General features: G+C 38.1%; 1 protein-coding gene and 1 long non-coding RNA gene across 22 annotated transcripts in view; both read left to right on the top strand.

The window, feature by feature from the left end:
• The window catches only part of RBMS3 (RNA binding motif single stranded interacting protein 3), a 1727904-nt gene that overhangs the window by 1021799 nt on the left and 683073 nt on the right, over positions 1–23032 (top strand). The window lies entirely within an intron of this gene.
• On the top strand, positions 20382–23029 carry LOC121478554. Its single transcript, XR_005984514.1, has 3 exons — positions 20382–22077; positions 22496–22644; positions 22967–23029. It is a non-coding gene; the product is annotated as an uncharacterized LOC121478554 (long non-coding RNA).

Genomic DNA, 23032 nt, shown 5'->3' with positions numbered 1-23032 from the left:
AGAAGACAAGTCCCTTTAATATAAGGAAAAGATGGAAGATATCAACTGCATGGGAATGGTTTTACAGAGCTGGAGGTTCTGAAACATTCACCCCATTGGAGAGACAAATGTCTTTTTTTCACAGAGGGATCCTGTTGCTGATAATAGGGCCTGACGGATGACTGAGATTTTCTTTGCCCTTCTCACGTGGAGTCCCATACTCTCTGACCTATCCGGAAAGATGTAGGGGGTCTGGCTTTGTGCCTACTTACCTACTAAGTGCAAGAAATAGAATGACCCCAACACATCTGAGTGTATAAGTAGATTAATTGCAGACCAGTTCCTTTTTTTTTTTTTTTTGACCAGTTCCTCTAGAGCCTGTATCCTCCCAGCCTGCAGAGTTTCTGGCACCTTTATTCCCATCTTTCAAATGGTCTTTCTTCCTGCAGATCCACTCCATTCCCTTACATTCTCTATATTGCTGTTAGAATCTTCTTTAATAAACTAAATGTTTATATCATGTTATACATTTTGAATTTTTTCTCATCCATATTTCACCTAAACTTAAATAATTACTTTAAAAAACTTAAAGAAATCTATGTCATTTTCCTACTTATCTTTCTCCGGTTCTTCATCATGTAATTGATCGAAAATTCTATGTAATTCTATCTATGTGTATATGCACAGACACACATTCATCTTGTGCCAGTTTGTAGCTTATTCCCTCTTACCACATTACATGCAGGTTTGTGAACACAACATGGTTTCTCAAACCTCTTTTAACTAAATGTGGCATTTTCTCTCTGGTTCAGCCTTACCCCTTGTCTACCTGAGCAAATCTCAGCCACTTTCATGTCTTCATGATTGAACCCAAATTTAACTCTCTCAACATAGCTTTCAGTGAATTACCAGCAGCATTATTCACTCTTTTCTCCGGTATTTCTTTTTTTTTTTTTTTTCCTCCGGTATTTCTATAGCACCTTTCATCTATGTGCATTTTACTAATTTGTGATTGTTTATTTACATATCTGTTTCCCCCTGACACCATGAGGGCAGATGTGTAAATCCCTACGTCTGGTTTCCTAAGGCTCAACTGGTTGTTTTCAGATGATGATGCTGGCCAAACATCTTGTAGAAACCAGTAGAAATACCACACCCAGCTGAAACCTGAGGAAACATACTCTTAGGTAGGGTTGTCTAGGAGAAGCATTTGTAAATCTTGTGTAAGTGATTTATTGAAGGTGTGCTCTCATGAAAAAACTTTGAGTCAGGGAAGCTGAGTAGGACAAGGGAGGGGTTAGGCAAGGGCGTGGTTTCAGAAGTCCAGTTTAGCTTTATCCCTGGGGAAGAAGCTCTGAAGCAGTTGCATTGCCTGCCTTTAGGCAAAAGAGCTGGGATTTTCTACCTCTGGTCATGTGTCCCCCCCCCTCCCCTCCCACCCCAGGCAGGCAGATAGTTGTAACCTCCCAGGCTACTCTGGGTAAAGGGGGTTTTTTAGACAAAGGCACGCCTCCAGAAAAGAGAAGGGCATGGGAACAGGAATTTAATAAAGGAAATTAGCAGGGTCAGGATCAGCATCTTCTATACATACTCAGATATTTCATGTCAGAGAAGGCAGTTGTTCTCATTTGTTGAAAGCTTGCTTTTTGTCAAGCGTAGTGCTAAGTACCCTCATGTGTGGGACCCTGGACCTATCTGTCTTGGAATATAGTTAACCAACTTTCGGCCAGGTATAATATCATACAACAAATCTAGTTAGTGAACCAGGGAAACAATGTCTCTTCCTATATTTCATTGAATTCAAGAAGCAATGATTACAAGAAACATCATTTTATGTTCTATCGCTCTAACTGGGAAGGAGAACAAAAGGTGTCCTATTAAGCTAGAATGCAGTACTTTCATATCATCCATTATGTGACACAACCTGCTCTCAGAGATGCGGAAATGAAAATTAAAAAAAAAAAAGTGTGCATGAAATTTAGAAATTTATGAATATTGATGACCAAATGACAAATAGAAAGATGTTTATATTTAGAATTTCACAATATTAGATTATTAATAAGTTTAATCACTTAGAAACAAATTCTATAATGGGTTATTTAAAATGATTATTACTAACTTTATTTTATTTTATTTTTTTAAATATTTTATTTATTTATTCATGAGAGACGCAGAGACACAGGCAGAGAGAGAAGCAGACTCCACACAGGGAGCCCGATGTGGGACTCGATCCTGGAACTCCAGGATCACTCCCAGGGTCGAAGGCAGGTGCTCAACTGTTTAGCCACCCTAGCATCCCGATTATTACTAATTTTAAAATAATATAGTACATACAAGTGTTTGTAAGAATTATATGTACTTGTGAGTTGATCAGAGGGATGGACTTTTGATAGAATTTACATATAATTTTTGAAACATATCTAATTGAGGACAACTATATGATGTTTTCATACACAATCTTTATGTGTCCTAAGAAAAGATTAATTACATTTATCAATTGTTACTCAATGACTACTATGATTTGCAAGAATGGTATATATGGTATTGGAAATAGTTTATCACCTACATACTTAAAAAATCTGCAGCATAAAGCATACAACCAGTGAGACTATTGATAATTTCAAGATTTTTAAATAAATAGGACCACTCATATGTACCTTTGTATGACACACTATCTTTCATTCCTACCCATTGCTTGCCTGGCACCTGCCACATTTCTAGAGGTAAAAAGCCAAGGACAACACCATTAATTCAATAAAAACAAGAGTTTTAGTTGGTGTAATGGCCCTTCTATCACAGATTGGTGTTTTTCTAATTTTCCAATATTAGTATGAACATTATAGTATTAGTTATAATGTTTATAATGTTAGTGTGAACATTATAAATATTAACAATGAAACATTTTTTGAGTGAACATTCTTTGAGCAACAGCCAAATGAAATGAAACAGTCATGCTCGTTATGATTTGGTTCAGTTAGTTAATTGAAATATGAGAGATTTCTTTATTTAGTCTGTGTTAAAAAGGGCTTATTGCCTTAGCCAGCTAGTTGCTATTACCAAAATTAAAAAATATATAAATTATATAAAGCTATCCACCAAGGCTAGAGTAAAAGTGATTCTCCCTGCTAAGGACAGAATGATATCTTTGGTTGAACTGCAAGATACAAAATAACAGCAAGAGATAAATTATTTTCTGGACCATTATTAAAGGATTAAAGGTAGGTCCCAAATTTCTGCTGACCAGACTCATTTTCTCCTCTATGGTTGGTATGTCTTTGCTCGATTTTGAGTTGTTTATTACAGAGGAAATTGCTGCAATATTAAATAAAGCAAAGAGTGGCAAAGGATGAATCTCATATATGGTTTTTGTGTGTCGGCTTGGTTTTATTTACCATTGTCAGAGAGTCAGCTCGGAGGTATTTTACAAATTACCAAAATTTTCAGTGGGTTAATACCTTAACTGATTTTAAAAATAGTTAAAAGCAGATTTAAAGATAGGTTCAAATGCACTTAGTCATTAACATTTTTAGAGCTGAAAGTCTGAGTCTTCAGAATGTTTTCTGCCATGTGTAAGGGTAGGAGGACTGATAACAGAGAAAAAGTTTCATCATATAGTTTGTCCTTAGATATAAGCTTCAATTTTTCTCCTAAGAAACAATATCTTAAAAGAAAGCCCAAAGGATAACCTTTTAAGAGAATGTGAGAGCATCTCTCTGCTGGACCATTCGACTTGGCCCATGATGGAATCATATCATAGAAAAATTGAATAGTTTCAGATGTTATGAAATTGGGTCATCTCCTACCATCGTGACTGATCAGAAACTACACCAAAATCAGTGGGAGTGGGGAAAACCCATGGAAATGACTGAAGAGCTTAGAGATGCTTTACTGGGTATTTGATTCAATGATAGTTTAAACAGATAATCTTCTTTAGTTGTTCTTTAGTGTGAGTCCAGAAGAAATTTACTTTCCAGGCTAAAAGCAAGAGAAATGGAATGAGTAGTATTATACATTTTTCTTTTTACTAATTATTTTCTAGTTTTTATAAATAATAGGGAAAACAGAGAACATTTACAGAAGAAAATAAAAATCACTTTTATTTCTATTATTCTGTGATTCATTCATCCAGTAGCAGGTGCTACATGCAGCATTATTCTAGAAACTGAGGTGAAAGCCATAACTGCTAAAGACATTTCTACCCTCATGCAGCTGACAGCCTCACAGGAGGAGGGAAAGAGTAAGATAAAGTGGGGTCTTTACATTGCTCACAATGTCAGAGGGCACGGTTCACATTCTACTTTGTGAGAATCTTATTCCCTGTAACTTTGCAACATGGCTCCAAGAAGGTAAGTTGTGGAATCTTGCTAACAGGAGGGAGGAAGAGGGTTTTGGGGTGATGGCTGGGCTGCTTGGAAAGGAGGCATTAAAGACTTGAAGATGGTGCTATTGAAAGGAAGAGTGTTCTAGGCAGCAGGAACAGCCTGTGCAAAGAGAAGGGGATGTTTGGCAAGTCTGAAGATTGGAAAGAAGACCAGTCTTATCTTACTAGATTCTGTACAAGGATGATAGCAGGAGAAACATGTAAAGTAATAGAGAGGCTTATGAAATGAGCATGATATGCAGCCACTGGAGAGTTTTGAGCAGAGGAATCTGACTCACATTTTTAAAAGCTTACTCTAGCTGCTGTGTTGTGGATAGACTATGAGAATGGAAGCCAGGAGGCCTATTAGGAGGCTAATGCACTAATCCAGGTGAAAAATGATGGTGCTTCTGACCAGGGTATTAGCAGCAGTGCATAGTGTATAGGTTCTGGAAATATTTGGAATGAAGGGCCAATTAAATTTCTTTTCTCATAACATGTAAATTAGAAAGAAAAAATAAAAATAACTTCAGGATTTTTTGGTTATTATTACCATAATGGAGTATATCTTTCTACTACTTTTGTGTGGATTTCTGTGTGTGCTGTATGTATAAAATATTGTGAAGTTGTAATCCAATACCCCTGACTCATGTATGTGCACTTTTTCACTTAATACAACATATATCATGACATGAGGATATTCTGCATCCTTGAATATTTAGTTGAGAATATGGTATTTAAAATGAAAGTTATGTAGCATTCCACAAATAGAATATATTACCCAATACATGGAACTGAGAACTGGGTTGGGTGCCATCAGAGATTGAGGGGTGACCTACAGAAGTCTTTCAGAGAAGGGACCAGCTTATGTGTGCTATGCTTCTATCTTGCCACTCTAGAGCCCCTTTGCCTGGAGATTTGCTGAGAAGTGTACTCCTCAAGTTTGTGAGGAAGCCAAGAGTTAGCTGATCAGAGCTCTGTTCTTTAACAGGCAAGGGTACCCTTGTTCTGAGATCAAAGTCTGAGGTCAGAGTACCCTGATCTCCCTTCAGAACTGACTGGGCTATGCTAGCATAACACAAGCCTAGGAAGGCTGCTCATGAAGATGTCTGCTACCTTAGTCTTCCCAGAGATGCTGCTAGAGTCCAAATATACACTACCATCTCTGTCTCCACACAGGCAGTGAGTGCTATCTAGGTTCTGCTGGAATCTCATTCTTATTTATCTTAGACAGGTTTTTTTTTTTTTTTTTTTTCTCTCACTTCTCTGACACTGCGGTGTGGTTGCCTTTCTTTTAATCTGGCATATTTACACCACAATGACCAGAAATCATGCCTGCTCTCTGGTACATCTATATGGTTCCTAGTGTGTCCTTTTCCCAACTCAAATATAGACTTTTTCATAGTTTCATGTGGGTGATTATGACCACATATTCATATCACCATTTTGCCTGAAAGCTTCTAAAACTGTGTGTGTGTGTGTGTGTGTGTGTGTGTGTGTGTGTATCTGTCTCAACCAGAGCATTAGATGGAGCTCCAAGTCACATTGTAATGTACTTCTTAAGTTATTGTTGAATAATTACATTATTTATTTCCTTGTAGCTTTTAGATATATTTTTATGAGTATTTCTGGCACTCAAGATAAATTTTAATCAAAATTGAAACACATTTTATTAATTAGATAGTATTACAAGTTATAGGATGTGTCTTAAGTTGGGGCTTGCCTTTTATTTCATATTAGAGAGATAGATACTGTTCAGATTTCAAGACATACACAGCTACATAGCACATCCTGGAAAATGAAGGTCTTGCCTAGAGGGAAATAGGTGAAAAAGAAAATATGACCTACTTAGACTTACTGTGGGCATCAGAGTTATAACAGAGAAAGAGGCCTACACAGGATTAGGTCCCATTGACTTCTACTCTGATGCAGCTCAATGTTTAGCACTGGAATGCCTGCTTTTTAGGCACTGTGTCTAGGCTAGGAGAAACCAACAATGAATAAAACATAAACTCCAGTCTCATAGGATTTACTGTCTACTTAGGAGAAAGACAGTAAACACCTACATACCATGTCAGGCGGTTATAAGTGCCAAATATGTAGAAAATAGGGTAATAGGCTACAGAGTGAAGTGAAGGTACTATGTTATGTAAGAGGATCAAGGAAAACCTCTGTAATAAGGTGGCATATGGGTAAGAAAACTATAAGAAGCAAGGACTTAAGCCCTGAGGCTATCTAGTGAAAGCTTGTTTCAGGCAGGGGGAAGTCAAGTGCAAAGGCTCCCAGGTGTAAGTCTGCTGGCTTCCTGGAGAGACAGCAGGGAGGCCAGTGTGAGTGTAACAGAGTGAGCAAGGTGGTTGGAGGGCCCCAGTGGGTCTTGAATCCTTTCTTGCCTGCCATACTACCATTATTACTTTGGTCTTATAGATCTTGAAGATGATTATATCTTTCAGAACTCCCTTTTAGAACAGAAATGCCTCCAAGGAGAGCAAGACCTTAAACTCATTATCATTATGATGTTAATTTTTCAGTTAACTTTTTAGAGATTCATGGATAACCAGCACACATTTGATTAAAAAGGAGTGTCTAGGTGGTAAATTAAGGAAGGACAATGTTATCGGGGAAGAGAGCATGATAATGTAGGTGAGAAGATAATGAAACAAGTTTAATTTATATTGGAGACAATTGCGTCTTGCCTCCCTAAATATAATTCCTCTTTAAGTCTTCCCTTCTTTTCAGGAAGACTCCACTTCTGGTCCACAGCACATGTTCCATTCTCCAGCCATATGCCGCTGTTTGCTTGGAGCCAATGATCTTTTGCCTAGGCTCAGAGGGAGGTGTGTCTTACATAGTCTAAACCAATCATTACCCTTCCATCTCCATTAGTGAATGAGTTAGGAAATTGCATGTGACCCATTTTGTCCAATGAACTATGAGGAGCAGACTGTTGAGGGCAGGAGCCTTTAGTAAGATTTCTTACATTTTTAGAAGATACCAGAGGAAGAAGAAACTACTTGAGGTGAGCGATTATAACATGGCCAACACTGCTGTGGTCATCTTGTGACCATGACAATAGATATCAACACACAGAAGATGGCTTGTCATGGTTATGTGAATGACCCAGACACTACCCACTGATGGGTATCTGCCCCTTGTTGCAGAAAGGAATCCCAGAATCCACACTGAAAGGGGGGGAAAAAACCTCAAAACATGTATATGAAATATATATAAATATAAGATTATACATAACAAACATTAAAAAACCCTATAACAGAGAATTACAAAATATATAACATAGAATACAGAGAATACAAAACAGAGAATTACAAAATATAACAGGAATTACAAAATATTGTGATTATATATTATGTCCCCATTAAGTGGTGTGTTCAAAGAAAATGTTCAGAGTATGTTGTCATAAGAAGGAAGAGCACAGAAATACAATATTTTTTTCTAGATCTCACATATATGGACAGAGGGACAACACAGAGAAAGAGAGAAATATATATTCATTATTCATAAGAAAAACTAGAAACAAATAGAGCAAATATTAATAGCTGTTACCTCTGTGTGATAGGATCAGATAGGATCAGAGATGTATATTTTTATGTAATTTTTATACAATTGTTTTAATGCAATTTTGCATTTCAGCATTTTATAGTGAGAAAGTAGAGCTTTTACAGTCTTATAAAAAATCATTAATTTTATGAAAATCAAAGGATGATCCATGTCTCTCATGGGTCTTCTCTAACACTACTTTTAAGGTACTGGAGTTCTTTCCATGAACTGAAAGACTTTGGTCCCTGAGCTCACCTTGGGCCCACTCTGGCTACTATGTTAGGCACTGGCCGCAATTTGGCCTTAAAGAAGCCAGAGGTCTAAACACTGGTGTCTTCAAAACTGCTGAGAATTCCCTGCATTTCTCTATCTAGTGTGGCCAACAGGGTAGCCCTCCAGTGAGTATGAGACAGTCAACTCAAAGATGGCTTGGCCCTCTTCTGTGGCAGCCTGCCCTTGGCTTCATGACATGCATAGTCATTACATGGTGGACCCAAGTCTTCATCAGGCTGTATTCTTAGGTTAGGACACTACCCATTGATGATCTACACTAAACAGGGATGGCAGAGACAGGTGCTACTGCAAATATTTTTTTTTCCAAGGGCCAAGAGAGCAAAAGACTTAAGCATGCAAGTGGCATTGCCAAGATTGCTGCATAGTACAAATTAGGATTCAAGTCAGCTTGAGTCATACAGAGGCTTGGGGCCTCTAAGCTAATTTATGGTGACCCACAGAGGCTAAAATGAGGCAGAATCTGAACTGTCCTACTAATTATGAGACTCTGGGAATGCCTCTTGAGCCATTGGTAAGGTAAGATATTTAGAGCTAAATTAATATGGTTAGAATACATCAAGACACAATCTTAGTTCTCCTCCTTTTTCCTGGCATAAATATAGCATATAATCTGTCAGCCTATATATATCAGAGTGGTCTTGGTGTATGGCTTATCTGTCCTATGATAGGGAAAGAAAATGAACGTTGGGGGAATAGATACTCTATATGTTCATATGTGGATAGTCTGCTGGTGTGACTGTCAGCATGGTGATGTCCTAAGTCATTAGATTTTGGGTTCCCCTAAATTCAGAGCCTGAGGCAAGGGGGCAGATAGTCCATTTGAGATGTAATTCCCTGAAGCAGGAGCAAGGGAGTGGGAAGATGGGAAGGAGAAACATCCAATACAATGGTGTGTTATCAAGGTCACTGAGAAAAAGATTACAGAAAAAAAAAGCTGAGGTTGGTCAGTAGGATTCAGTTTTATGGAGATATCCAGAGAAGGTATGGAAGGACTTCCAGAATTGCCTGCCTGAAGTCTGGGAGGCAGGAGCATTTCTCTACTAGCTCCTATTCTCCACTGGTTTGTTGTTGGTTTGGTGCACTCACCTTGAATCTGCAGACCAGCATCTCTGACAGTCACCTCTGAGAGATGGTATTGGTCATTTGCAAGGTGAGCCTATGCTTGCATTTAACTGTTCCTAGAGCTCAGGTGGCCAAGGGATGTGAGTTTGGGGCCACCAATGTTCCTGGAGTTTTAAGGTGTACCTTAAAAAAGTATACCTTGACCTGCAGTCCTTAAATTGCATTTTGGGTCTTAGAGCTAAAGACTAAATAGGTTTGTCTACGTAGTTTATATTTTAATCCATTAGTTAAGTACCTACTATGTTCTAGGTGCCAGGGAAACAGAAATGGATAGGATACCTTCTAAGATTCCAGTTTGTTACAGGAGATAAGCTCTTTACAGTTAAATGTATTACCTACTCAAATAAGATATGCATAGAATGCCTAACATGGTGTTTTTGTGGGGAAAGCTGTTTTTATTCCCAACTAAAAAGGACCCTCCAGAGGGAGGTAAGAGTTGGTATACCTAAACACACACACACACACACACACACACACACACACACCCCTATACATGCATGTAAGGATGTATGCACATACCCATGTGCCCCCGTGTGTACATCTTTTTGCGTGGTGTGTACATGTATTTGTGTGTAAAATTATTTGAGAAAAGGAATGGTTGTCTGCTTTATGTGAATTATTTATCCTTATTGTCAACATTCAAATCTAGAAGCATTGTAAGATTCATGGAGTGCAAAATGATCACACAATAGATTGGTTTTAGTGAACATGTATTTTCTTTTCCATTCATATTTGTGCTTTGGATGCTTTTATATTTTTGGTTCTGCGAAAGTTATGTTCATTGAGAAAAATAAAAATAAAAAGCATCCAAGAGGCTTATTCCTATGTTAGAATTTGTATTCGGCTGAAGAAAACCTTTGCACCTGCCGCTAAAATGTATCCACTTCTGGGGTGGAATGCACCAGCTGTTCCCCAGCCTCCATCGGCACGCCAGGCAGTTCAGGACCGAGAAGGAGGCACCATATCCCAGGCAGATTAAACTGGTGGGGAAATTTCAAGTCGACAGAATGCAATTACCCAAATTGAAATTAGGCCAGGGGCATATCAGGAGGCCCTTCCCATCTGTTGGGGAAAAGGATCACCAGATATTTAACAAGGGCAAGTGGTCAGGATCTCAGTTCTAGGAGTCATTTAAAAGGCAGGCACTTAAAAATGCTAAAGGAAAACTGTACCTGGCATAAAAATCATATCCCTTCACTGGAAAATAAATAACATTAGGCCTTGAGAAGATAAGCCTTTTTCTGCTCTGGGAGGAAAGAATGTTTATGGATGGGGTGGTTAAATATTTCTACATCAGCTTCTCTTAGCAAGGACATGGTATAATGGACAATTGGTTATCCTGGGTTTGACAAAAAGAGATTTCCCAAACCAAACATATTGAATCTAATACATTTATCCCTGGTCAAAATGGATAGATCCTCCCATTAAGACCTTATAGAATAACACTGTTTGATTTTTCTAGGGACCTTGACACAACATTGTTTCTTTACCAAGAAACTAATTTTTAAAGTTTTCAGCAAAAATAAATAAGCTGGATCTGGACAGCAGCCTTTCCCATTGTCAGAACCACCTGATCCACAGGTCCACATTAGCACAGTGGTCCCTGTTTCCCCCTCTCTGGACACCTGTGTACCTTTCTCTCAAGAGGGGAGAGAAGACTCTGTCTTAATCTTAAAATCAGAATGAACCCAAGCATTGGCATGAGCCTCCCACCCCCTTGTCAGAGAGAGATGAAGAATGAGCATCTGACCGCAGATGGTTGGGTGGGAATCTAGGACGTTGAGAAATAGACGGGCTTCCCTATGTTCCTTTTAATAATTTGTCCTCCTTTATAGAACAAGATAATTCAATGTTTTCAGCCTAAGGTCTGGGAGGGGAGGAAGAAAGAGGCATCTCTGGGCCAGATGTCTCCTTTTCCAGATGCTGCTTTTTTGGAGACTTGCTGACAGTGGGTTCCTATGGGCCACTCTCCAAAGCTAGGTACCAGGGAGTCTCTTCTCTGTACCTTCCCTGGGAGGGACTGTTTAATGCCATGCAGCTAATCCTGACAAGCTCTCAATTCTTTTTCCTACTGAATTTGGAGAGGAAGGAAAAGAGATGAGCTGGTAAGGGGTCTTATTCAGCATTGTTATTTTTTTTCCCCTTTGTTGGAGTGGTTCACTTTTAACTATCTTTGCTAGCCAAGAGGTGACATCCTGGGGACCCTGACAGTATGGCCACTCCTGGAAGGGGTAAGGCAAGGTTAACTGACAAATTTAGCACAGTTGCCCACTGTGGGGTTGGGGGGAAAGCTACAGGCAGGCCATGCACACACTGAGTTACTTGCAGCATCTCTGTCCCTCCTCCCCTGCACACACATATGGACCTGTCATTGCAGCAGTTAAGGTAGGAGAGCAGTAATCCAAAAGTCTAGGGATTTCACACTGGTTTCTCCCATCCTGCAATGCCAAGCCTTCCTGGAAGGTCTCCTAAATGAGCTCAGTGTGACCTAATGGTCCATCCTAGTCATAAGTGACCATTGTTCTTAACTCTGAACAGGTGTAAACATTTGCTTGTACTTGCTGAATTTTGACCTGAGCTTTACCATTTTTTCTTTTCTTTTCTTTTCTTTTCTTTTCTTTTCTTTTCTTTTTCTTTTTTCTTTTTTTCTTTTTTCTTTTCTTTTCTCTTTTCTTTTCTTTTCTTTTCTTTTCTTTTCTTTTCTTTTCTTTTCTTTTCTTTTCTTCTTTTTCTCCTTCCCCTTCTTCTTCTTCTTCTTCTTCTTCTTCTTCTTCTAATTGGCCAGAACCAATTGCTTTACTTCTTTTTTTTGTTTTGTTTTGTTTTGTTTTCTTTCTTGATAATTTGTGAATAACAAAGTTTATTTCTCACAGAGGAAAACAGAGAGAAATTAGTTACTGTTGATCCAGAGCTCTGCAGATGTTAAAACTTGACATTATTATTTAGAGGTTTGGTTTGTACTAATTACCTCTTAGTTTTACTAGCCCTATATAAAAAGCTACCTTCTGCAAATTTTATGTGAAAGCCAGTTTTCTGAAAGGATGAAAGTTGTTGGAGCAGAGAATGAAATAGGTGCTAAGTTTTATTTTCCACTAAATAATTCTCCTCAAGGTGGGTAAACTTTCAGTAGTTAAATTGCTAAAAATGAAGATTCTACACTACAAGAACAAATCTCCAAGAGACAATTATATGTCTGTGTTCGTAGCATTTATGAGTCTCAGTAAACAGTCAGTACATTTATGTTCCCCCCATTACTTTCGGTCATAAACTTCCTTAAAGAAAAACGAATAATTATGTTTCCTGACTGTGAAATGAGCATCAACATTCAAATACTGAAAGCCCCTGGGTGGGATGGATGGTACATCTAGACTTCCAGGGATTGAGCTGTTTTCGAGGCATTGGCTAAAGTGTCAAGCTAACCGTATGGCCTTGATTTAGTGCCATTCACAGAGATGTCATCTCTAGAAGGGAAATCATAATTTGTGGGGCTATTTTTGGACTTGGGGCCTCCCAGCCTACAGCTGTTGGGAATGGCTGGGTGTCACACAAAGCCCCTGGCTGAAGTGTGTCAAGCTTGTGCTATTGGCCTGAAGCTTGCCATGTACCCCAGGGGCCAGCCAGTGTATCCCTGGAGCTAAAATGATGCAGTGTCATCCTAGTTTAACAAGTGCATCCCGGCATCATGGACTATAGGAGTCAGGAAGTGACCTTAGATGACCTCGTTACAACCTGCATTTTACACAAGAGGCTTTGGCTGGGGAGTCATTCTGTCCAGGGTCAGTCTCCAACCAACAAGTTTCATATCTCCTGTCTTTGGGTTTGGTACTCTTAAATATTGTCCTTGGGGTCAGGAAGGTGACATAGGTTAGAGGGTAAGGAATAGATTAAAAAAGAGAGTGAGTTAGGAAGACAAGAAAAGTAAATTTGAGGGAATTGCATTTTTCCTTTGTAGTTCATATGAGTTTCATTATTCCTTGTATCTCAATCAGAAAACACATTGATGCAACTTCTCCACCACTAGAAATGTGCAAATGGAAATGAAAGGAAATAAGACAATTGTATATTTTCTAGATCAGCACTTTTCAAACTATCTGTCATGAAAGACGGGTTTTTGTTTATTTCTAATTGACCTCAGCTGATATTTCTGTAATGTGCAATAGAAATTACTAGAAAAATGAAGTGCAAACTTTCAAAATACAAGTCTAAACTTTTATTTCCTAGAGACAAGAGACATAAAATTCTGCTGACAAATTACTATATAGTTGCTAGACACTTATTCTTGATCCCTGTACACACTGGTCATGGACACAGGAGAACTACCTTGGTCTCCTTTTCTCTTTTATTTTGTGCTTTTGTCTGGTTCTTTAGGTTGCAACTTTCTGATATCAAGGATGGGATCTAAGCATCTGTTATTCTTGACAGGTACTTTATTGTGTTGAATAACAAGAAAAAAATTTAAATGTTTCCTCATGTAAAAAGAAAAAAAAAACAAGTTTACAATTATGAAAAAAAACAAAAAACAAAACAACCCAGAGATCAGTGTATGGATTCATGTCAGGGACACATTGTGGTATAACTCTCTTAAGAAGAGACTTAAAATGGGGACATTTTTGGTTTACGTGGTTTGAGTATAAAGAGGATTGAAAATATTAAGCATTTCCAGTTGTCATTAAATTTGAACTTTCTACCAATTCTTGTATCCTCTGAAAGACCTCTAGACCTTCTAAGTGCATCAATTAGGATTAAGTTTGTTAGCTTTAGAAAATAAAAAGTACGTAACACCCAGGTAAATTTAAGTCTCAGATAAGCTTTGAGTGCTTTTTATAAGTATGGCCTAGATATTTCACGAGAAGTGCCATGTACAATATTTGGGTGGGACATAATTTGTATTAAAAATGTATTAATTGGGATCCCTGGGTGGCTCACCTGCCTTCGGCCCAGGGCATGATCCTGGAGACCTGGGATCGAGTCCCACATCGGGCTCCTTCTGCCTGTGTCTCTGCCTCTCTCTCTCTCTCTCTGTGTGTCTCTCATGAATAAATAAATTAAAATATATTTTTTTAAATGTATTCATCATTTGTCTGAAATTCAAGTTTAACTGGATGTCTTGCATTTTATCCAGTAATTCTTCTTTTTAAATTTCTTTTTAAAAATTTTTAATTGAAATATAGTTGACATACAATATTATGTTAGTTTTAGGTGTACAGCATAGTGATTCTAATTAGTAGTAAACTTTTGGCCTGGGCTTCTGCAGATGTTTCTAGAGAGAAGGCTCAGCGCAGCCAATCAAATCTGGTCATATTGACCTGCCTTGCTTAGCTATTGGCAGCTGGAAGCTGAATAGTCAATACAAAGTAATGATATTCCTTTTAGGAAAATATGTTTCTCTTGTGACAAAGCAGCTACTCATCTGTCCTGACTTTGTGGCTGTTAGTTGGTTCACTAAGCTCTGGTTCACTGCTGGCAAAAGTCATGGCAGAAGGTGTGTTTGTAAGAAGGCCACAAGAATCTGCCAGCTACATGAAGACAAAGTTGGCTCAGTGGTCTGCAAATAGTGGAATTCTTTGCATGGAAATATACAAGAAGACAGTGATAGACCCCCCCCCCCCCCCGAAAAAGAAGAAAGAAAGAAAGAAAGAAAGAAAGAAAGAAAGAAAGAAATTCCCTGTTTCTACAGCATATTGTAAGCAAACGGATGTTTACAAATAAACTTATGAGAAAGAAATGCAAAGGCAGAATTAGTGGATATTAAAAATTAATGTTTTAGATACTTATGTAGGTTTACTGTAGTGTCTGCGAAGATATGTCCATTGCCGTTGGTAGCTGTTTTTCTTTCTTTAAATGAGGATATTTGGTTATAGGCCTTAAATCAGAGTTTTGTCATTGTTAAATTATAGAATTTATGCTCCGGGTCTTTATTTTTTTTTTTATTTATTTTTTTTTTTTTTAAATTTTTTTTATTTTTTTATTTATGATAGTCATACAGAGAGAGAGAGAGAGAGAGGCAGAGACACAGGCAGAGGGAGAAGCAGGCTCCATGCACCGGGAGCCTGATGTGGGATTCGATCCTGGGTCTCCAGGATCGCGCCCTGGGCCAAAGGCAGGCGCCAAACCGCTGCGCCACCCAGGGATCCCTGCTCCGGGTCTTTAAAGAAAGATAAACTTTTCTTAAAGTGATGTCTGACTCAGGTAAGAAGGAAATGGCTATTTCAAGTGCACACATAATTTATTTTAATGTCATATCTGGGTGTTTAAAAATGTCCTGTCAGGTAATAACAACAACAACAAAAATCTTAGGAATATACTTACCTAAGAGAATTCTTTAAAAATAATATTTATTTTAAATAATGAAATATATGCTCATTTTAAGACAAATTTGAAAAATGCTGAGATTTCTGGAGGGATAAGAAAAAGAAAGTAAAGTCACCAGTAACACTATCACAGAGGAAACATTTCCACTATTGTTACTTCGATGTAGTTCTTCTATTCTCTTGTCTATGTGTTTTTATTTCATAGTTGAAAACCTACTCTATATACAAGGTTGTATTCTGATTTTTCCATTAGCTATTTAACTTAAGCATTTCCCATATGTTAAAATATTTCCTAAGTATCATTTTAATGGTTGAATCATACTCTGTACTGTGATTTACTTAACCAAACTAGAGTTGGATACTCAGAGTTCTCCAATTACTTATTCCTAAATGTCTAGTGATGATCTGTTTAGATTCCTAGAACCAAAATTACTGGGACTGACAAGGATGAAAAGTTTTAAGGCTATACATTTTGCTAAGCTCTATTAAAAGCATTATAGATATTTACTAGGAATGTGTAAGAGTGTCCATATCACTGACCTTCATTGCTGTCATTTATTTCATTTTATTAACCTAATGTATTTGTCTGGGTTCTCCAGAAAAACATAACCTGTAAGATGTGTTTGTATGCAAAGAGAATTTTAAAGGAATTGACTCGTGATTGTGGGGGGTGGGAGTGGATCCCCAAACTTCAGGTCAGGTTGTCAGGCTGAAGACTCAGGAAGAGTTGATGTTGAATCTAGAAGCCAAAGGCAGTCTGGAGACAGAATTTCTTCCTTCTAAAAGGATCTCAGTCTTCATTCTTAAAGCCTTTACCTTTTTGGATGAAGTGCAGTCCCATTGTGAAGAATAAGGTGCTTTACTCAGAGTCTACTGATGTAAATGTTAACCACATCAAAAATACCTCACAGCAACATCTAGACTGGTATTTGACCAAATGACTGGGCACTATAGCCTAGCCAAGTTGACACATACAATTAACCATCACATCTGTGGTCCAAATAGAGTTTATACTATTTGATAGAAGGCCATGTTCTTTCTTTCCAGTTTTTTCTCTGTTCAGTACCATCTGTTTCTATGAAAACACACTGACTTATTTAGGATTTTTATGTATACTGTGAGTTTTCTGTTGTAAACACAAAGATTATCTTAATCCACTTTTGGAATAAAACATTTAAGATCTCCATCAAGTGATGCTGGGAAAAAAATCTGGGTTTGGGCTTTATGCAGATGTGAGTTAGGAATATTCCCCTACCACGTTACAACTGTATTAATTTGGATTGGATAGCTAAACCCCTTCCTTCTTAATATGCTCAACTAAAAAGTAGGGAGAATCATACCCATTTTCCAGTAACTTGTTAAGTTCTAACTGGGGAAACATTTATGAAATTCGAATACAGCATCTAGTATATGAAGGGCCATCTATATGATCAGTACAGAAAAACCTTCCTCTTATCTGAACATTTAGTAGTTACACTTGTAGCAATTTTCCTCCTAGAAGACTTAAACATTTTCTCCATTTTAAATATAAGCCTCATTTCCCTTCTACTTCATGAAGTATTGCATTTTAACCACTGATAGATAAATGAGATGATTTTAAATTAATATTTTACTCATTCATCTAACAAATATTTATTAAATGTATATTAAATCCCAAGGATTGTTCTGGGTGCTGGAGATATAACAGTGAAGACGATAGATAAATTCCTTGTCCTTTTAGCTTGGATATTAGTGGGAGAGACTCTTGAAGAAAGAAATTGGTAAGTATAAAATCACACTACAAGTAATATCATATTAGGATAGGCTAAGTGATGCTGTGGTAAGTCACTAAATCTCATTAGCATAATTACAGCAAAAGTTTATTTCTTGCTCATGACAAGTCAGTGGCTAGTTCAGGTGACTATTTGAGGCAGCTATTCTAAGCCTTCCAATATGCTTCCTACATATAAGCACATGCTTCCATCAGGGAAGAGTGCACCAGTGAATCAAATAGTAACAGTTAAAAGCTTCTACATGTATCACTTTTGCTTCATATTTTTATTGGCCATAGCAAGACATATGGTCATGCCTAATTTCAATGAAGAGGAGAAATGTGACTCTTGGTAATCCTAGTGGTAAAGGAGAAACATATGTGACTACCACAATATGAAGTATATAAAAAACAAGAGAATAAATAAGTATCTTTAAAAAAGATAATAAAACAAAATAAACATAAGTTTTCAAGTGTATCATTGCTTAAATTTATAATAAAATATGTATTTAAAAAATTGGGTCAACTTAAAGTTATTTAATAACAATTATTAAAATTTAGTATTTAGATAAGAGGAAAGGCATTTAGGTCATTTATGAATGACTGATGTTTGATAGATATTGAGATGTTAAGTCTACTCGAGGACAAGGGTGATGGTTTTTACATTGCTATTCTTGGTTATTTAGGCACATACAGGATGCTCAGTAAAACTTCGTTGAAGTTAATATGTTCATTGTTTTAAATTATTCTTACTTCTCTATTTGGTTGACTGTCTTAAAATATAGTCCATTATAATTTTGCTCTGAAGCTTGGAATTTCTTCCAAGGCCAAATTTTACTGTTTTTATCTACATTAAAATTTTACATTTAATTATAGTTTAAATTTGGATCACAAATGCTTGAATCACTAGTGGTCTCTTTCTCCTAGTTTGTCTCAGATATGTTCCTAAACCATGGGTATGTCCAGTAGGACAAAAGACTACTACTTTACTGTTGGAGTTTGTGATCTACCATTTTGTCTTCTTAAAAAGAAAAAAAAAAATTACCTTTAATATCTGTTTGGCAACTGCTGTGTTGAAGAGATTTCACAAATTTGAATAAAGAGGGCAACAAATACTGAGTGGCGGTTTTGTTTGTTTTAATTTATTCAAGATCATGAATGTAAGATAGAATAGTATACTTGCTTTCAAAGATAGCATATTATGATGATGATGATGATGATGATGATGATGATGATGATGATGCCTCTCTCTCTACTGTTCTTTCCTTTTGCTTTTGACTAAGTCTTTGTCATTTAAAAAATAAATCAGCCAAAGAGAGGACCCAGTTATTCTTTGACTGGATAGATCAAGAGCAAACTGGAAGAGAATCTCTGTCTCTACCCAACTGAAGCTCGTTTCAGTACCATCACTTCTCTGTTTCTGGATGGTATGTCTGAGATGTTGTCTCTATCCTAGAAACCAAGAACTTGTCTTAAATCAGTGCCTCTCCAGTTTGTGCTGTGAATCACGTGAATCTGTAAGAGTCCATGCCCTTTGATGAGTTTGCTGCTCTTGGATTTGTACAAAATTTGTTTGTTAGTTGGCAAATGGGACACAGCTGGCTTCCGATTTAGAGAGTGTTTTAAATTAGTTACCTCCTACCTTAACATGATCATTTAAATGGAAAGCACTATGGCTCCAACAGAGTAGACATGATATAAAAAACCATTTCTGACGTGAGTATCTTGCCTCCTCAGTTGTGATGGCTATTGGTATCTCTGAAGGAAAATAAATAAATAAATAAATAAATAAATAAATAAATAAATAAAACACAGGTTCTGCAATTCTCACAAGTGGTAAACTGCCTTTGCATTATTTAAGAAAAGCTTTAAGTGTTCAATGAATGTTCTTAGACTAATGACAGTTGATGCCAAGAATATAGCAATAATCCAATGAAATAGAATAGCATTTTGTAAAGTGGCAATTTGTGTAGAAATTGCAGAAAGCATCAACACATGCTGGGAACTTTACATATAAGTGAGTTATAGCTTGGGTGAAGGAGTTATTTATTTGGCCTTTCATTTGTAAATAAGACACTATTCTTTTCCTTCCAAGGAGTAGCTAAGCCAGTTATTAATAAAAGAATACTGATAGCCTTTGTTCATCATGGCAAAATTGAGGATCCTGATCTTATAAGTCTTAGTATTTGGAGGAGCCTTAATAAGTCATTTAGGAAAACAGCATTCTATAGTTGAAGACGGCTAGATCTATAATCAAAATATTTGGGTAGAGTCCAGGCTATACTATTAACTGTCATTAATTTAGCTCTCCTCGTCAAGTTCCCACTAAGGCTTATATGATCTGGTCTAGGGTACCTCTCTAGTCTTGTTTGATAGTCTTTACTTCTTACTTGCTCCATTTCAGTCCCTATGCCATTTCTTGCACATTTCAGAAGAAGTGTTCTTGCTGCCAGGCCTTCTGTACTTCCTGTTCTTTTTGCCTGGGATGATCTTCCCCCAGATACAAGCTGACATTTATTGGGCAGATCCAGTATGTTCCAAGGCGTTATAAATGCTTTGCGTGTTTGTTATGGTGAATTTTCATGATAGCCGTATGAAGTGTGTAGTGACATTGAATGGATGAGAACGGAGGCAGAGTGATCTGGCAAAGGCAGGATTGGAACGAAGGCAGTTTGGGTGAGAGCCAAGGCTCTCACAAGAAGTGCTCTCATAGTACACAACACCCAGGGTGTGGTTCCCACCCTTCCTTTAACCTCAGAGCTCTTTCTTGGTGAGCATTTCCTGACTATCTTATTTAAAGTGGAATTCCTGTGACTCTTTCTGTTTACTTAGCTTTATATTTCTGAACAGTACTACATATTACCTGATTTATAATGCCTGTTTACTTGTTTATCTCCCTCACTAGAATATATATTCTATGAGGGATGGACGTTGTTCTGATCCGTGTCACCACTCTATCCCCTGCATCCAGAAATGTACTGAGAGAGGATATGAATTGAGTTAGAAGTTTTATCGGGTTTAAGGTATCTTACTCTTCAAACACTTGCAGAGCACCATTTTGTGTCAGATTCCATGACAGTTTGTGGAAATAGGAACGTGAATGAGAATGATGGGGACTCCTGCTTTTCTGCTTTTCCTGATGCTTTTCCGGCATCCTAGAAGAAACGAACGTGCAATTAACAGACAGTTGCCCAGGATAAGCATCCTTTTAGGGCAAATATAAGGTGCAGCAGGGAAGGGAGGCTTTAGGGAAAGCTATTCCGAGGGGTGATATCCATGTTGAGAGCTGAAGGATGGGCTGAATGGGGATGCAAGACCATTCTGGGGCAGAGCAGATGACAGAAGTCCCTGAGAGAGCACATTCCAGTTTATTATTTTTTTAAAGATTTTATTTATTTATTCATGAGAGAGACACAGAGAGAGGGGCAGAGAGACACAGGCAGAGGGAGAAGCAGGCTCCATGCAAGGAGCCCTGGCGTGGGACTCGATCCTAGAACTCCAGATTCAGGCCCTGGGCTAAACTGCTGAGCCACCCAGGGATCCCCCGCACATTCCACTTTAAAAGCAGTTCACTGTGACTCAGATATAGACTACGAGGACCAGAGTTTACTGTCTGAGGCTGGAGAATAAAGTTGGGTTTTCAAGGGTTTTGAAAACTATTCCAAGGAGTCAAGACTTTATTGTCTGAGCATTGAGATGCCACTGAATGATTTTTAAATCAATGTAGTTTTGATTTAGTATCTGATTCCGTTTACCACCTTCAGCCAGATAAGTTGGCAGCATTTCCACTTTCTGGATGGGACGAATAAGGCCCAGAAGAACACATTTCAATGTTGGTGGAGTTGATTAATTCTCTTCATGACAGGGATATCAGGGCTTCTAACTCCTACCCTCCCACCCTCTCTCCTTCCTTCTTTCTGGTTGTTATTCTTGTCAAACATAAAGCTATTTATCCACCATCCTTAACTTTTCCAAGGAATATCCATGCACTCACACAGCTTCTAATAACCAGACCCCTGAGTGGAAGCCAGTGACCTCACGGGTGGCAGGGCTTGTATGTGGATGGATACCATATTGTGCACTGGGCTGGAATTCTCTGTTCTTCTTCACTAGGAAGCTGGATTTGTACCAGGAACCTCTTATCTGAAAAGGCAACTCTCGCTGTGGAGAACAGAGCTGGTTTGACGAAGTGGAGAGGCGCTCAATATTGGTCTGCCCACGCTTTGGGCATGCGTGAGCACTCACAGCAAAACACAGCTGGCATGTCTAATTTTAGCCTTGACTGCCTTGAAAAGGGACCCTTAAAGGAAATATATTTTCGCTGAAACCATTTGTATTATAATGTAATAGCTGATAGACATGTCAGAATATTACTTATTATTGGTGGGGAAAAACTCTGTCAAGTAATTGTGCTTTTTTTTTTGTGATGACATCGGGAAAGTGATTAAAGCATCCCTGAATCAAAATCATCATAGATAGACAGTGAGAGAACCAGTGATTTTATTTATAAAGACGCCTGTAAACCTAATGGGGTACCTCCTTTGATGCTTACAAAATGGATGTAAGGATAAGAATGATCATTTCGGCTATGGTAAGTTGGTCATTGTGAGCTGATGATGCAGGGCTTGCTAATAGTAGTCCTGGCACAGACTCTCAAATTTCTTCAATACTGAGCATCCTCCGTGTCCTCCGAGAAGTAAAAGGTTAGTTTCTGAACCGGGTCTTGGATTCATGTGGCTTTCGTATGTTAACAGCTTTTGAAAGCATCTGGGACACACTTGTTCCATTTTAACCAGCACAGGTCGTCCGTCTGCTTTTATTTTTGTCTTTCTCTTCCTCCTCCCTTCGTCCTCTCTTCCCTCCCGTGGTCTTCTGTGTTTGGTTTAGCACTGTGGCTTACCTTGCAACTTGGCAAGAAAAAAACAGGCAGCTCTTGTGTGGGGTAGATGGAGGGAAGGATGAGAATCCACTGCCCGAATTTGAGTTCCCTGGGTTCAGTTCCAGCGGCAGCAGCTTTGCTGCAAAAATTGCTTTGCTATTCGACGTAGCCAGCAGAGGGAATCAGAACTTTGCCTGCAGCAGGGGTTGAAGCAGGCTTTTTTTTTTTTTTTTTTCTTGGAGGAAATCCTGCACCCTTCTGGACTGCATAGGCTGCTCCCTGGAGAGGTTCCACCCACCAGCTGGAAGGAGAGGAAGTGAATGAAAGGACAGGATGAGCTGGAACACCTTGTCACTCTGGAAGGGAGACAGCAGCAACCAGGCTGTGCAAGGTTGTTTGTTTTGTTTTTCTTTTCCCCTTTCTCTTTCTCTTTTCTTTTTTTTTTTTGTTTTCTTTCTTTCTTTCTTTCTTTCCTTCTTTCTTTCTTTCTTTCTTTTTCTTTCTTTCGACTTTCTTTCTTTCTTTCTTTCTTTCTTTCTTTCTTTCTTTCTTTCTTTCTTTCTTTCTCTCTTTTTTCCTTTTTCTTTAAGGTGGGGAAAGAGACAAACAGGAGACAGGAAGCTGATCTGCAAGGATTCAGAATTGTGCTAAAAAGACTTTGATTTTTTTCTTTTCTCTCTCTTTACAAACGCTGGCAATTGACATGACTACAGACAGCCTGGGTAGAGAACAAAGTGCCTCATCCCAAGTGGACCCTGGCAGCTGCGGGAAGGAAGGCA

This window comes from Vulpes lagopus, chromosome 19 (assembly GCF_018345385.1).
Source record: "Vulpes lagopus strain Blue_001 chromosome 19, ASM1834538v1, whole genome shotgun sequence".
In the NCBI taxonomy this organism is placed as follows: domain Eukaryota; kingdom Metazoa; phylum Chordata; class Mammalia; order Carnivora; family Canidae; genus Vulpes; species Vulpes lagopus.
Note: the sequence above shows the minus strand (reverse complement) of the source record. Positions and strands in the feature narration are given on the sequence as shown.